This window comes from Silene latifolia, chromosome 2 (assembly GCF_048544455.1).
Source record: "Silene latifolia isolate original U9 population chromosome 2, ASM4854445v1, whole genome shotgun sequence".
NCBI classification, from domain to species: domain Eukaryota; kingdom Viridiplantae; phylum Streptophyta; class Magnoliopsida; order Caryophyllales; family Caryophyllaceae; genus Silene; species Silene latifolia.
The window spans coordinates 131304021-131322306 of NC_133527.1; positions in this window are offsets into that span (position 1 = coordinate 131304021).

An 18286-nucleotide genomic window follows, 5' to 3' on the forward strand; every position below is an offset into this window, starting at 1 on the left:
AAACCACCTACTTAAATGCATGAAAATTGACTCATATAGATTGAATGTTAGTTATCATGGACATAAAGATGTCACGCGATTTTAAGCCATCATCTTAGTTTATTCATTCTCTCATGCTAGATATTATTTCACTTAAAATGAATTAAAATAAAGTTGATGGGATCTTCCTCTAAAACTAAAATTGAGACTAGTCTTTATAGGCTAAACAACTATGAATCCCTTCTTCGTCGGTAGGCATATAGGACCTTACTCTCCATGTGACCCCTTCTACGTTGGATAAGTAGTTTGTGTTGACTTATTTTACCTCAACATTATAATCTGAAGATTTTCTCGTGATTATGATGGACTATAGATAAAATTTACAGAAATTTATCAACCAAGAATTCTAATAGTAGAATTAGCCAAGAGGTTGGCTTATCAATTTACAGATAATTGAGTCTTGGGATCATTTATATAATTCTTGAGGGAGGTCAATTGTATAAATGCTTGAGTCTTCGCATTATAACAGTTTTTGCATTAGACTTAAATCATAACGATGAGTATGCTTATTATATTTTTCTTCTTCTTTTCGCAGTGTAGAATTCGTTTTATATTGATAATACTGCTTACAACAAATGGCTGGAAATAATGATATCCTTATGCTAAGTGCCACACTTGCACACGAGTCCTGGCTCAAAACTTTCATGGACCACATGAATCAGTTCACACGACTGAAGAATGACGGGTCCAACTTTGCGGACTGGGAGGCATCATTAAGGAATGCTGCCATTGCTGAAGGTAAGCTCAAGTACTTAACTGAGCCAATACCGCCAAACCCAGGCCCCAATGCAAGAGCTAACGAGTTACTTGCTTATAGTGATTTCGTCATGGAAGCGGGTGCGATAAAGAACGTACTCATTTTTGCAATTGAAACCAATTTGCAAAGACGCTTCATTGCCCAAGGTGCAAACAAGATTTTCACCACGCTCACTAATGAGTTCTCAAAAGCACCGAGAATCGTTACTTATGAGCATACCTGTCGCTTCTTTGATGCGAAACGCCAGAAGGGCCAACCGGTTAGCCCACACATTCTTAACATGATTGAGAATGTCGAGAAACTGGAGGCACTTGATTGCAAAATCAGTGAGAGCATAGTCATTGACCGTATGCTTCAATCACTTCATGATGGTTTTGCCCTCTTCAGGGCAAATTACTACATGAATGATATGAAGAAAAGTCCTCATGAGCTACACTCACTTCTCGTACAGACCGAGAAGGATATGAAAATGAGTGGGAGCATGAAGCAAGATATTCTCATGATTTCCAACAAGAATAAGGGTAATGGCAAAGCTCACGGCGACCTAACTGTAGGAAAGCCAAAGTTTAAGAAGTCAGGAAACGGTAAGATTGGGCCTGGTGAGACTAGTGGCTCACAAGGCAAGGGAAAGAGCAAGGACGGTAACGTAGAGTGCCACCATTGTCACAAGACTGGGCATTGGAGGAGGAACTGTCCCGTGTACCGTGAGGACATAAAAGCAGGCCGCGTTACTCGTGTTGGTATGTCATCTTATATTCATATGATTGAGATTAACCATGCATGCTTCAGAACTTGGGTACTTGATACTGGTTGTGGTTCTCATCTGTGTAATCATTTGCAGGGCCTAAAAAACATTACACCCCTCGCAAAGGGTGATGTGGACCTGCGAGTCGGGAATGGAGCAAGAGTTGCTGTAGTCTCAAAGGGAACATACGTAATCCAGCTCCCGAGTGGTTTTGAGTTATATTTATATAATCACATTACTATGTACCCAGTTTATCTAAGAATATTATTTCTGTTTCCGTACTTGATAAAGACGGTTTTTCATTTTCAATAAAGGACAATAGTTGTATTTTCTCTTTTAATGAAATGGTTTATGGCAAAGCAGTTTCCATGAATGGAATTTATATCTTAGATCAAACCACAGAGATATTACATGTGAATAATAAGAAATTAAAGGTTGGTGACAAAGATCAAACTTATCTATGGCATTTGCCGAATAGGACACAGAAATGAAAAACGTGTAAACAAAATCATTGAGAGTGGGACTATCTCCACATTTGATTTCTCATCATTTGGCACGTGTGAATCATGTCTTATCGGCAAAATGACTCGAATTTCCTTCAAAGGTGTTGGAATGCGCGCTAATGACCTATTAGGACTCATGTGACACCCCTCGTTGAGGTAACTAAATGTGACTAGTAAATCGTGGCGGAAACACGAGATTTTTAAAATTTTTAAGGCTTCTAATGAAGTCCAACGCGAGGCATCACCAACACGATAAATAAGTTTAGTTAGTTAAGTTTAAGTTTACAACACAAGTCTATTTATTGGGGAAAAGATATCCCACGAATTAACATAAATTCGAAAAGTAGGTGAGTCTATTAAATGATAGCTAAATAAGGTCCAAGGTAAGAACTCGCTAGCTCACACGGTCTTGCCCACTTAAGCTTCATCACCAACCTGTCATTCATAATAAATATGAAAGCCACAGTCAGTGGGGAGTAACTCAGGGTTCTCCCAGCCACAATATGTCAAAATACAAGTAATTAAGAATTTAATTAAATAAACAAGCATGAGAGTGAAATACTTACGGTGACGAGAGGTTCATGATTAGTATACAAAATACAATAAGAGTAGTTACGCATAAATGAGAGAAGAATTATTAGATCAAACTGTCACATATCAACCCGACTCACATGTAAGACAATTTACAAAGTATAGACTCAAACAAGACAACCCTCTAGACTCCAACCTCTTGGTAGGACGACGATCATAATACGGTCCTAGTCTAAACCTGGCCAGACTCTCGGGATGGACGACACCCGATTCGACAAACGATACCAAATCGTATCCAAGACTCGAAATATGGTACACCTAACCGTGCCCGAAACTCGAGTAACCTCAAGCGGAACCTTGTCACCTAACCGTGACCCCCGGTCCGAAAAAGGCGGAAGGAAAAGTAGCCCAACTCGGAAACAATGGCACCTAACCGTGACCCAATGTCCGAGGGCAAATAAATAGGGAATGTCGAGTAGTCTCACAATGTAAAACGTCACACTCGGGTCCGAACAAGAACCATAACCATTATGCATGATCATGACATTAATGAGTCTTAAAGTAACCAATTATCGATAGGAAAGAAGATGCATGCATAGCTCAATCATTAATAGAAGTCGCAAGTGAAATAGAACAAGCGGGGGACTCCCGGTAAATGGGGGCACCGGCCGCCACCACCGGGGGACAAAGATAATACATGTTGAAATTTAATAAAAGACACGGTGATCTCCCAGCCGGTTGGTGACAGGACCGCCGGGCCACCTGCTGGGAATACATGCAAACTTGAATTTTCACAAAAACTTACAGAAACTCCCAGTAGGTCGAGACCGGCCGCCCACCGTACGGAATACAACCAATTTTCAAAAACACCAAAAACCATCGTGTACTCCCAGCCGGTTGGCGATCCGGCCGCCGGTCGACCGGCTGGGACTACCTGCTTACGAAATTAAGTCCAAAACTTACAGGAATCTCCCGGCCAAGAGACCGGGCCGGCCACCTACCGGGACTACAAACACGCGGGTTTAATGCAAAAACACTTCCAAACCATTTGAAACCAACAAAAATCGTTCCCCATCAATTGTTTACGTATCCTAGCATGCTTCTAACTCGGAAAAACAACATATTTGAGCATGTGAAAGGGTAATTTCGGATTCAAGAGATGTAGCATGAGATTTTCAACCAAACATGTGAGAATTGCAAACAAGCATGATATTCAACATCCAAATTAGCACCAATCATGAAAGATACAACTTTTAACATTCATATGAGATTATAACTACATAAAACCACACAATTTTAACATAAAAGTCGAGTAACCCATCACCGTTACCTTTTTGCACTTCAATCTTCTAAAGACTCGTCAATGATGTAGCTATCCTCCTCCGGGTTGTCCAAGTTCTCCCCTAAACACAAAAATAGAGATATTAAGTCAAGAATTCACATCCTTGAAAGATGATAATTTCGAAATAGAGAGAAAGATGACAACTTTCTTACTTAGAAAGAAAGGAAATGAGAAAAGGAAGAGAATGGCGCGAAAAGGAACGAGATTGGTGAAGAATTGAGTGAGATATGGTGGTTTTAGGGTTAGTAAGGGAAGGTTCAACAATGGTGGGGTGGTTGTTGGGAAATTTCAGAAATTACAAGTGAGGGAGATGAAGTTGTGAGGGTTTAGTTGAGGTTTTGTGTAGAGAAAAGAGGGGAAAAAGGCCCATGAGTCAAGTTAAGCCCAATAACTCAAAATGAGTCGGTATCCACTAGAATTTTCGTCCCAAGTCTACTATAACTCGAGTCGGAGAATAATATTATTAAAATCTACACTATTATTACTGTTACACGGCTACGGCTATATTTTATGAAAATAAGCTTTAAATAATAATTATTTAATAAAAGTCGCTTAAAAGTTTATTTGAAAATATAAGGAAAGTGCGGGGTGTTACAATCATCCCACCTTTTAAAAAGTTTCGCCCTCGAAACTTGAAACGAAAAGGTATTACCTTAAGAAAACAAACTAGGGTACTTGACACGCATGGAAGCTTCCGGCTCCCAAGTCTCTTCTTCTACATCACCACACTTCCACAAAACCTTCACCAAGGGCACCACTTTGCTCCTTAGCTTCTTCTCCTTCTTATCCAAGATACGAACCGGTCTCTCCTCGAAAGAAAGACTAGGCTCAAGCTCGGGAATCTCATTTTGCAACACATGACTAGGGTCGCTAATGTATTTCCTAAGTTGAGAAACATGAAAGACATCATGGACTTTACCCAAACTCGGGGGCAAATCCAACTTATAAGCCACGGCACCAATCCTCTTGATCACTTCATAAGGTCCAATGTACTTTGGACTCAACTTCCCTTTGACTCCAAATCTCTTTACTCCTTTCATCGGGGACACCTTCAAGAACACTTTATTTCCAACTTCAAATTCCAAGGGTCGACGGCGAACATCGGCATAGGATTTTTGACGATCTTGGGCGGCTTTCATTCTTTCACGGATGAGCTTCACTTGATCAATCGTCTCGGCTAACTTGTCGGGTCCAAGATCACGAACATCACTTGCTTGGTCCCAACAAATTGGACTACGGCATTTCCTTCCATAAAGGGCTTCATAAGGGGCCATCTTGATAGAAGCATGATAACTACTGTTGTAAGAAAATTCCACCAAAGGTAAGCTCTTCTCCCAACTAGAATGAAAATCAAGGGCACAAGCACGCAACAAGTCTTCTAAAGTTTGAATCGTCCTCTCGGATTGTCCATCGGTAGCGGCATGAAAAGCGGTACTCATCAACAACTTACTACCCATAGCATCTTGCAAAGCTTTCCAAAATCTTGAACAAAACCTCGGGTCACGATCCGAAACGATCTCCTTAGGAACACCATGGTAACGAACGATCTCTTCAACATAAGCACTAGCAAGACGGTCTAAACTCCAAGTCTCTTTGATAGGAATGAACCTAGCACACTTGGTCAACCTATCCACAACAACCCATACGGCATCCTTTCCACCAACGGTCTTAGGCAAAGCCATCACAAAATCCATGGAAATGGACTCCCACTTCCATAAAGGAACATCCAACGGTTGTAGCAAACCACCGGGTCTCTTATGCTCAATCTTCACTTGTTGACAAGTAAGACATCTTCCAACATATGACACAATGTCATTCTTCATGTTAGGCCACCAAAACTGAAGCTTCAAATCTTTATACATCTTGTCTCCTCCGGGGTGAATCGAATAAGGGGATAGATGAGCTTCATCTAGAACTCTCTTCCTCAAGTCAACGGCATCGGGCACAAACATGCGTCCTCGGTAACGGAGGTAACCTCTAGCATCAATCTCACAATCCTTTGCTTTCCCTTCAAGAAGCTTGGCTTGAAAACTTTTAAAGGTAGCATCGTCCACAAGGCTATCTAGAATCTCACGGTGAAGAACGGGCTCGGCAACCATAGCACCAAGATAATCAAAACCACTCTCCACAAGTTGCAAACTCAACTTACGAAACTCGGCACAAAGGTCATCGGGAAGCACACGAATGACACTCAAGGAATGAGTAGACTTCCTACTAAGGGCATCGGCAACCACATTTGCCTTACCTTCATGATACAACAACTCCATGTCATAATCATTCACCAATTCCAACCATCGTCGTTGTCTCATATTCAAATCCTTTTGGGTGAAGATGTACCTCAAACTCTTATGGTCGGAGTAGATACGGCAATGGACTCCAATGAGGTAGTGTCTCCACATCTTCAAAGCATGAACAATGGCGGCTAACTCCAAATCATGAGTGGGATAGTTCACTTCATGAACTCTCAATTGTCGCGAAGCATAGGCAACAACTCTTCTATTTTGCATAAGAACACAACCTAAGCCCATCTTAGAAGCATCACAAAACACATCAAAGTCGACTCCATCCTCGGGCAAGGTCAACACGGGAGCGGTAGTCAACCTCTTCTTCAACTCTTGGAATGCATCTTCACAAGCTTCGGTCCACACAAACTTGGTCTCTTTCTTCAAAAGTTGAGTCATCGGTCTAGCAAGCTTGGAAAAATCTTTCACAAAGCGACGGTAGTAACCCGCCAAACCCAAGAAACTACGGATCTCACCAACATCGGTTGGACTCTTCCACTCAATCACGGCTTCAATCTTCGAAGGATCTACCATGACACCATCCTTAGATATCACATGGCCTAGGAAAGACACCTTAGACAACCAAAATTCACATTTGGAGAATTTGGCAAACCACTTTTGACGACGGAGGATTCCCAAAATGATACGGAGGTGATCGGCATGCTCTTCTTCGGACTTGGAAAAGATGAGGATATCGTCAATGAAGACCACAACACACTTGTCTAAGAACTCACTAAAGGTCCGGTTCATTTGGTCCATGAAGATAGAAGGGGCATTGGTTAAACCAAAGGGCATCACCTTAAACTCGAAATGTCCATATCTCGTGCTAAAGGCGGTCTTAGGGATATCGGACTCACGAACGGGGATTTGGTGATAACCGGATCTCAAACCAATTTTGGAGAAAGTAGAAGCACCTTTGAGTTGATCAAACAAATCTTCAATTCTTGGTAGAGGATACTTGTTCTTGATGGTAACACGGTTAAGCTCACGGTAGTCAATGCAAAGTCTCATGGATCCATCTTTCTTCTTCACAAAGAGAACGGGAGCACCCCAAGGCGAGGCACTAGGTCTAATGAATCCTTTCTCAATCATCTCATCAAGTTGATTTCTCAACTCCTTCAACTCGGTTGGCGCCATACGGTACGGGGCTTTAGCAATCGGTCCGGTTCCGGGTACAAGGTCGATAGAAAACTCAACATCACGCTCGGGAGGAATTCCGGGCAATTCTTCGGGGAAGACATCGGGGAACTCACAAACCACGGGCACTTCTTCGATCTTTGGTAAGGAAGGGGAGGTAGAAGTCACCACACAAAGAAAGATTTGGTAACCTTTCCTCCTCATACTCATCAACTTCAAAGCGGAAATCAATTTCACACCTTCTTGGGAACGGACTCCTCTATATGACACACGAGTGCCTAGCGGACTCTTGAGGCGAATCTTTTGGTCTCTACACTCGAATCTTGCATCATACTTTGACAACCAATCCATACCCAAAATTACATCGAATTCCTCAAGGGGAAAACGAAGTAGGTTAGCGGGGAATAAGGTTCCCGAAATAGAGATAGGAATGTCGGAGAAAGTGAGGGAACAAGAGAACATTTCTCCGGAAGGTAAGGATATAGAAGTTTCCTCACTAGGAATTGGGTCAATGGCTAGCTTTTCGGAGAATTTGGAAGATATAAAAGATAAAGATGCGCCGGTATCAAATAAAATGAGGCAAGGTTGATCAAAAATTGAGAACATACCCGTGATGATATCGGGATGAGCGGCGGCTTCGGCTCGGCTCATGACAAAGATGGTTCCTCTTGGCCTAGCATTTGGAGTAGGAGCATTCTTCTTCTCGGGGCAATCGGCAACACGATGTCCGGGCTTCTTACAATGAAAGCAAGTCAAGGGCTTGCCATAACAACCAACTCCGGGGTGTAGAGCTTGTCTACAATGGTAGCACTTACGGTCCTTCTCAAGTTCATTAGTTGGTGTGGGAACTTGTCCTCGAGGCTCTTGAACTCTTGGTCCTTGTCCTCCATGGTCTTGCATCCTTGGCACAAACCTTCTCTTGTTAGCATAGTTGGAAGTAGAAGGCACAAATGGTCTCTTGCCATGAAAGTTAGGACGGTAAGAATGGGAAGAGGAGTGGATTTTGGAATCTTCTTCAATGGCCTTCAAAGAGCTTTCGGCCCAAATGGCATCATCATAAACTTCCTCAAAGGTAGTGGAGCTTCTTCTCACCATGCTTTCCACCTTAGGATTCAACTTGTTCTTGTAGAAGTAGACACGATCCTCTTCATCTTTCACGAACTTGGAGGCATAATGAGCAAGTTCATTAAACTTGTCGGTGTAGGCTTGAATTGATAGCTTCCCTTGCTTGAATTCCATGAATTCCTTCAATCTTTGTTGCTTGAGCTCCTTAGGGTAGAAGCGAGTCTCCACAAGTGACTTGAAGCGGTTCCAATCAAAGTTGGGGTCTTGAGTAGCGGTAGGACCGGTCAAAGTCCACCACCTATCGGCTTCCTTCACAAGAAAGTGAGATGCTAATCTCACCTTGTCCTCCTCTCGGGCATCAAAGAGAGAGAAGTTCTTCTCCATATCACGAAACCACTCCGAGAGAGCAACGGGATCCACTTCACCACCATAGGTCTTAGCCTTGTTCCTTGCTAGTTGACTTGCAATCCAAGCATAACTTCCTTGACGGTTAGCTTCGGGTGCAGGGGGAGCGGGTTGAGCATTTTGTTGATTAGCAAGTACTTGAGTGAGGGATTGCATGATAGCATTTTCCACATTGGTCGCTCGTACCATCTTTTCGCACAAGAGCAAACAAGTTAGAACCTATCACAAAACATACACAAAAAGGCTACCAACTTAGGTCCTTAATTCTACCCATCTCTCATTCATTATTCAAGGTCAAGTAAGAATTTTTAAGTTGGGGTACACGTGTGTGCGTCGGGAGCAATATATGCTCTGATACCAACTGTGACACCCCTCGTTGAGGTAACTAAATGTGACTAGTAAATCGTGGCGGAAACACGAGATTTTTAAAATTTTTAAGGCTTCTAATGAAGTCCAACGCGAGGCATCACCAACACGATAAATAAGTTTAGTTAGTTAAGTTTAAGTTTACAACACAAGTCTATTTATTGGGGAAAAGATATCCCACGAATTAACATAAATTCGAAAAGTAGGTGAGTCTATTAAATGATAGCTAAATAAGGTCCAAGGTAAGAACTCGCTAGCTCACACGGTCTTGCCCACTTAAGCTTCATCACCAACCTGTCATTCATAATAAATATGAAAGCCACAGTCAGTGGGGAGTAACTCAGGGTTCTCCCAGCCACAATATGTCAAAATACAAGTAATTAAGAATTTAATTAAATAAACAAGCATGAGAGTGAAATACTTACGGTGACGAGAGGTTCATGATTAGTATACAAAATACAATAAGAGTAGTTACGCATAAATGAGAGAAGAATTATTAGATCAAACTGTCACATATCAACCCGACTCACATGTAAGACAATTTACAAAGTATAGACTCAAACAAGACAACCCTCTAGACTCCAACCTCTTGGTAGGACGACGATCATAATACGGTCCTAGTCTAAACCTGGCCAGACTCTCGGGATGGACGACACCCGATTCGACAAACGATACCAAATCGTATCCAAGACTCGAAATATGGTACACCTAACCGTGCCCGAAACTCGAGTAACCTCAAGCGGAACCTTGTCACCTAACCGTGACCCCCGGTCCGAAAAAGGCGGAAGGAAAAGTAGCCCAACTCGGAAACAATGGCACCTAACCGTGACCCAATGTCCGAGGGCAAATAAATAGGGAATGTCGAGTAGTCTCACAATGTAAAACGTCACACTCGGGTCCGAACAAGAACCATAACCATTATGCATGATCATGACATTAATGAGTCTTAAAGTAACCAATTATCGATAGGAAAGAAGATGCATGCATAGCTCAATCATTAATAGAAGTCGCAAGTGAAATAGAACAAGCAGGGGACTCCCAGCCGGGTGGGGCACCGGCCGCCGGGCCACCGGCTGGGACAGCATAATACATGTTGAAATTTAATAAAAGACACAGTGATCTCCCAGCCGGTTGGTGACCGGCCGCCGGGCCACCGGCTGGGAATACATGCAAACTTGAATTTTCACAAAAACTTACAGGAAACTCCCAGCCGGTCAGTAGACCGGCCGCCGGTCCACCGGCTGGGAATACAGCCAATTTTCAAAAACACCAAAAACCATCAGTGTACTCCCCAGCCCGGTTGGCGAGACCGGCCGGCCAGTCGACCTACTGGGACTACTCGCTACGAAAAATTAAGTCCAAAACTTACAGGAATCTCCCAGCCGGTCAGTAGACCGGCGGCCGGTCCACCGGCTGGGACTACAAACACGCGGGTTTAATGCAAAAACACTTCCAAACCATTTGAAACCAACAAAAATCGTTCCCCATCAATTGTTTACGTATCCTAGCATGCTTCTAACTCGGAAAAACAACATATTTGAGCATGTGAAAGGGTAATTTCGGATTCAAGAGATGTAGCATGAGATTTTCAACCAAACATGTGAGAATTGCAAACAAGCATGATATTCAACATCCAAATTAGCACCAATCATGAAAGATACAACTTTTAACATTCATATGAGATTATAACTACATAAAACCACACAATTTTAACATAAAAGTCGAGTAACCCATCACCGTTACCTTTTTGCACTTCAATCTTCTAAAGACTCGTCAATGATGTAGCTATCCTCCTCCGGGTTGTCCAAGTTCTCCCCTAAACACAAAAATAGAGATATTAAGTCAAGAATTCACATCCTTGAAAGATGATAATTTCGAAATAGAGAGAAAGATGACAACTTTCTTACTTAGAAAGAAAGGAAATGAGAAAAGGAAGAGAATGGCGCGAAAAGGAACGAGATTGGTGAAGAATTGAGTGAGATATGGTGGTTTTAGGGTTAGTAAGGGAAGGTTCAACAATGGTGGGGTGGTTGTTGGGAAATTTCAGAAATTACAAGTGAGGGAGATGAAGTTGTGAGGGTTTAGTTGAGGTTTTGTGTAGAGAAAAGAGGGGAAAAAGGCCCATGAGTCAAGTTAAGCCCAATAACTCAAAATGAGTCGGTATCCACTAGAATTTTCGTCCCAAGTCTACTATAACTCGAGTCGGAGAATAATATTATTAAAATCTACACTATTATTACCGTTACACGGCTACGGCTATATTTTATGAAAATAAGCTTTAAATAATAATTATTTAATAAAAGTCGCTTAAAAGTTTATTTGAAAATATAAGGAAAGTGCGGGGTGTTACAACTCATACATACTGATGTATGTGGACCTATGTCAATCACCGCAAGAGACGGTTATAGATATTTTATCACTTTCACGGATGATTTGAGTAGATACGGATATGTCTACTTAATGAAGCATAAAAGTGAGTCTTTTGAAAAATTCAAAGAATACCAGAATAAGGTTGAGAACCAACTGGGAAGAAAGGTTAAAGCACTCCGTTCAGATCGTGGTGGTGAATATTTTTCAAATGAGTTTGATCAACACCTTAAAGACTGTGGAATAGCTTTACAGTTAACTCCACCTAGAACACCTCAATTAAATGGTGTGTCCGAACGGAGAAATCGAACACTACTTGATATGGTTCGATCCATGATGAGTCACACGATAGTACCTGATTCATTATGGGGTTTTGCTCTTTTGTCAGCTGCTCTTATACTTAACCGAAGTCCGTCTAAAGCTGTCGACAAGACTCCGTATGAAATGTGGAAGGGAACGGTCCCTAACTTGACCTTTATTCAGGTTTGGGGCTGCGAGGCTTATGTCAAGTGGAGACACGAGGATAAGCTCGGCCCGCGATTGATCAAAACATACTTTATTGGTTATCCAAAAGGACTGTTTGGTCATTACTTCTATTCGCCTACCGAACATCGAGTTTTTGTTGCGGCTAGTGCAAAGTTCTAAGAGAAAGAATTTCTCGAGAACAAGTCAAGTAATAGAACCTTCGAGCTGTCGGAGATTCAAGAACCAACAACCGAGGAACAGATGGAGGAAGATTTTCCTTCAACTAATTATACGGTTAACATTCCTCAGGAACCTAGGAGGTCGGGTAGAGTCTCTTATCCTCCAGACAGATACATTGGTATGGTCGAGGAAAATGACGTTTTGCTCCTAGAGAGTAATGAACCCGCTACCTATAAAGGTGACATGACCTGTTCTGACTCTAAGCTCTGGCTTGAAGCCATGCAATCCGAGATGGACTCCATGTATGAGAATGACGTATGGGATCTTGTTGATTTACCTAACAAGGTACGACCTCTTCAGTGCAAATGGCTTTACAAAATAAAGCATTCTGTAGACGGGCAACCAGATACCTATAAGGCACGACTAGTGGCAAAAGGTTTCACTCAAGTGCACAGATTGCATTATGATGAAATCTTTGCACCCGTAGTTATGCTGCGTTCCATTCGGATAATCTTAGCGATTGCCGCTTTTCATGACTATGAAATTTGGCAGATGGATGTGAAAACCGCCTTCTTAAACGGTTATTTGGAGGAGGAATTGTACATGGTACAACCCGAAGGTTTCATTGATCCTGAAAATCCTAAGAAAGTGTGCAAGCTTAAACGTTCCATTTATGGACTTAAGCAAGCTTCTCAGAGTTGGAATCATCGTTTCAACCAGGTGATAAAAGAGTATGGTTTCACTCGATCGGTCGAAGGACCAAGCTTATATATCAAGTCGACTTGGAGCAAGATTGTTTTCTTGATATTGTATGTCGATGACATACTCTTGATTGGGAATGACATTCCTCTCTTATCTTAGGTAAAAGGATGGTTGAAGAACCATTTCCAGATGAAAGATCTGGGTGAGGCACAACGCATATTGGGAATCCGTATCTATCGAGATAGATCACGACGGATGTTATCACTGAGTCAGGAGTCTTATTTAGATAAGATTCTTGAAAGGTTCAGCATGACCAACTCCAAGAAGGGGAACCTTCCAATGACTTCTGGGATGCATTTGAGCAAGTCTCAGTCACCCAAGACACCGGAAGGGGTTGAACGCATGAGTCGCGTTCCTTATGCATCAGCTATAGGATCAATCATGTATGCCATGATATGCACACGTCCAGACGTGGCATATGCATTGAGTATGACGAGTCGGTACCAAGGCAATCTAGGTGAAACACACTAGATAGCTGTTAAAAACATCCTTAAGTACCTACGGAGAACTAAGGATTGGGCATTGACTTATGGAGGAGATACTAAGCTATGTGCAATCGGTTACGCAGATGCTAGCTTCCAAACGGATCGAGATGATTCGAAATCTCAGTCTGGATTCGTCTTTACTCTTAATGGTGTTGCGGTCACCGGAAAAGTTCCAAACAAGAAGTTGTAGCATTCTACTACAATCTGAGTACTATGCCGCTTGATGCGTGAAAGGAAGCTATATGGATGCGTCAATTCTTACAAGGACTAACCATAGTTACTAGTTCGAATGACCCAATCACCATCTATTGTGACAACAGAGGTGCCATCTTCTAGGCCAAGGAGCCTAAATCTAGCAACAAGTCTAGACATGTACATCGGAAGGCTCACCTGATCCGTGATTACGTGGAGCAAGAGGAGATAGTGATTGATAAGATTGCTTCGGATGACAACATCGCGGATCCTCTCACTAAACCATTAAAATATGATAAGCATGAAGGGCACGTTATTTCCATGGGAATTAAACGTGTTCCTGAGTTGTACTAGTTTCTTATGGATTCGATACATTTTCTTTTTCATATGCTATTTATAACTTCATCGTATTATTTCATATTTTGTTTTTCATGTGGATTGTACGACAACATTAAACGCCACAAAGTGAACTGAATTACATTATATTTGTTTTGGTCCGTAATCGCCTACATGAGCTGATAACTCTGGCTGTTATATTGTGAAGCTGATTGATGGTGGGTTCAATGAGCCATAAGTCAAACGGTTGGCTGATCGATCACAGATGCGAGTTATAACGATACCTCGTAGGACATTGTGACAACGTAATGGAGTCCTAAATGTTTAAAAACATTCGGTGCCAGGTCGTGGATTGGACATCCATTGTGTTCCTAGAGTCGATTCTTTTGACTATCGACTGTCTCTTGAGATTAAGGCAGTTTTTGGGTGGCTTTGGTTTCTTTCTCATGGTCGACCGTAACAGGAGGCTAAGCAGATTTTTACTGGGTCATTTCATACTGTGCTTATATCTGCAGGATTCGAGTTGAAGAAAATATCCAACCTTTATCAGGTTTAGTCATTTCTCAGGGCCACTCGAGGAGTTGTAACTAAAATGCATGGCCATGCTCGAATGATGATTCGTTTATCAGTTAAGTTACTCTCTAGTCGGGAAAACCACTCTTGATATTAATCACTTGTAAAATACGACCTTTATAAATACGGATTTTGCAAATTGTTTTACATTGAGTGGGAGAAATTAAGGATATGAGAATCGGTTATCGCACATACACTTGTGAGGACAAGTGGGAGATTGTTGGAGCTAGTGTCCTCCACAATTAGTGTGATAACGTGTATAAATCTCTTATAGGTTCACAGGGTATACTTAGTATTTTATCAGTTGATTAAAGTTTATTAATAACGGTTGGCTTGCTAGAAGTTTGACGTTATTATCATACTGATGGCGGTGATCAACTGGTCCCTAAAAGTCACACTTAAAGGATGTGTTTGAGAGATGTGATTATATGAAAATATAATCACATTGAAGCCTTATATGACTAAAAGGTTAGTCCATGTATTTGACTAAAAAGTTAGTCAATGTGATGATGAGACGATTATTTAATACAATAAAATAATATCAGCTGAGACGAATCAATTGTTAATTCGTAAATTGAATATAAACTGTTGTATTTTATTAATGTATATAATGTTAGCTTAAACGAATTAAGATGTTAATTCGTAATTAAACCTAACCAGTTATATTTAATTAGCAAATTATAAATATGTAATATTTATAGTTAATGTATACATTATACGAAATTGTCATAATAAATCTTGACAGGCCGATATTAATAAATCGACTACAAACTGTTATGTGTGTACTTATTAAATACGTGACGACATAAATGACAATTAATAATTATACACATTTATACAATTTATACAATTTAAAACCAACCTAAAATAAGAAGATTTTTCTCATTATTTTGGTTGGGGGTTTACACGGTCAAAGGGAGAAAAAAGGAAGAAAAAGATCTTCCCTATTTTTGCTCTCCTTTGGACGATTTAAAGAGAAAAGAAAGGGGATCATTTTCTCACTACTTTTTGAACTAAATCTCTCATCACAAAAAAAACCCTAAAATTATTATTAGATTAGGGTTCCTTTTCTAGCAAAAAGGGGGCATTTTCTCGGAGCATCTTGGGTGCAACGATTAGGAGAATATCGATCTCGATATTTGTTCTTAGGACAAATAGCTAGGACCGAAGGTTAATTCTAATCTCCTTTTCTTTTGTTTATGCAATTCATTTATGACTCGTAATTTCATATTTCATAATTTCGTTATAATCCGAAATTTTCTTGATGAAATATACCGATATTCCCACATGAGGGATAGTGTCTTGCTTCGGGATTTTCTGTTTTAGGCCCACTTGTCTCATCAATCTCTCTGGAAAAGTATAGACCATGAATTCCAAGCCGGGAACGCGAATGGACCATGTCGGATCCATGGATGATCCAGTCACTGATCTAAGATGCCACTGATACCGTCGTCAGGTACCAAAAATAAATACCTAAGTTACAACTAACAGAAGTCAGCGGCAAGTAGGGTCGATCTCCACAGGGAGGCAAAAATGAGATTTATCTGTCTAATTTTAGTCTATGAGTAACGGGTCACAATGTGGGGGTTTGAATATGATTTCTGACTAAACTAAGAGATTAAGACAAGAGAGAAAGAATTAAGGGAAATTAACAGAAGGAGAAGGGAACTAGGATTTCGGGTCATCAATAAACGTCAGTCAATTGCAGATAAGGTCACAGATCAGTCGGTGTGTCGGTCTAAGGGGCAATGGATATCTCCTTTCGGTCTCAATTCGCCCTAAAATACTATTAGCTTAACTTTCGCCCTCACTAAAGCATCCTATTGTTCACTGCAGGTCTCACATATTCCAACCTTTCGGTCCAGGTCAAGGTTTACCAATATTAAAAGGCTAATTGTGTCGACTCAACTAGCAGGATACAGTTAAAGCAGCGATTAAACAACATAGACATAACTACAACGACAGACCTATAAACCTAATTAGCAATTAACATCGGTCTACTGAATCACCTAATCCTAGCAATAGTATTTAGCTAGACATGGGTAAAGGGAGAACAAGAATAAAGGAATTAAGAACAATAAACATTAATTAAATAAAGGGAAAGAGAGAAAGTTACAGTAGAAAGATCCGGAAATGAGAAAGTAATATTCAACAGTGGAAAAGGGAAAAAGTAACGTATGTGGTAAAATTCCAGAGGAGAAGCCCCCTAAAACTCACGTCCTAACTTCCTATTTATAAGAAAATAGGAATTATTTAACCTAATGACGGAAATAAACTAAAAAGACCAAGCCCATAAGAGAATCCACTCGATCGAGTGATTTAAAACCACTCGATCGAGTAAACTAAAGCTTAAACAACTCGATCGAGTAGAAACTCTACTCGATCGAGTAAATCAATAAATGCAACTACTCGATCGAGTAGAAAAAGGACTCGATCGAGCATAATTCTACTCGATCGAGTACTTTCCAGCAATAGTTTCCTGCTTTGCGCACTGAACTTCAAATGGCTACCATTTCTTCGTTACTTAGGCAAACAGGGTGATTCCGGTGGCGTTGGAAAGCTAAGAGGACAAGCTTTCATCTCCAATTGGAATTACCTGAATATCTGTTTTAGAACTCAAGATATGGCTCTTCAAAGCAGGCACTAGCAATTTGAAGTTCTTCCTTTGCTCGCCTAGCTATCTTTCTTCTTTGCGCATCTCAAAATAGCTTCATTCCCGCTCCAAATTAACTCTTCCTCCAAATTCATGCTAAACGGACGGTAAAAGGCTTGATTTCACTACTTTCTGGTTCATTCCTGCAAATAAGACAAAACAAACCAAAGTAGCATATTCGGGGCATTTCGTAGCATAAACTACGATAAAAGCGTAGAAATACGTGCATAAATTAGGCTAAAAAGACTATATAAAATGCACGTATCAAATCTCCCCAAACCAAACTTTTACTCGTCCTCGAGTAAACTAATTGTAAACTAATGGAACGGAAAAGATAACTCAGAGCTAGCTACAAATGCACACTTAAGCCAATTTAATGCAAGCAAACTAACACTTATAGCAAAGCAGTCAAATGCAGACGAGTTGTAAGATGTTTATAATAAAGCTGAACCGTCGACCTTGCAAGACCTTTAATAATGGACTCTCACGGGTCACTCTTCTCTCATGAAGCAAAGGGTGAACATATATATGTAAAAGAGAAAGAAAAATAGTCGCTCACCTAGACTACGACCCACATAAACATGCATGCAACTAACATGATAGACAATTCTAGATACCGTACATACATTCCAACCAAACAAGGTCCTGTCACAGCCGAGGGCTTACAAATATATGGGAATAGTGAGGTTCACGTGAGAAAAGGCAAAACAAGTTATGGTAATGTGGAGGTAAAAGCGTCAAGCTAGTTCCTAACAGGACCATATAAGACCGTCCGAATCTCAACTGACTGAAAAACTAAGTACAAGTGCCCTTTATTTGGCACAAAGCTCACTAAACTCAAACACAATCTCCTCAAAAATATAGAATAAGAGTGGAGGAGTCAGACAGCCACAAACTTCCTTTTTTAATACCGTCTGAATGAACTAACTGAAACAAATCAACTCTTTTTTTTCAAACTTCTTTTTTTCATCTTCTGTTTCACGTACCAGCTTTCTTTTTTTCATTTTTCATTTTTCATTTTTTTCTCTCTTCTTTCACGTTTTCTCTTCTTTTTTCCTTTTTCAATTCTTTTTTTTCTTTTCCTCCTTCCTCTATTTACAC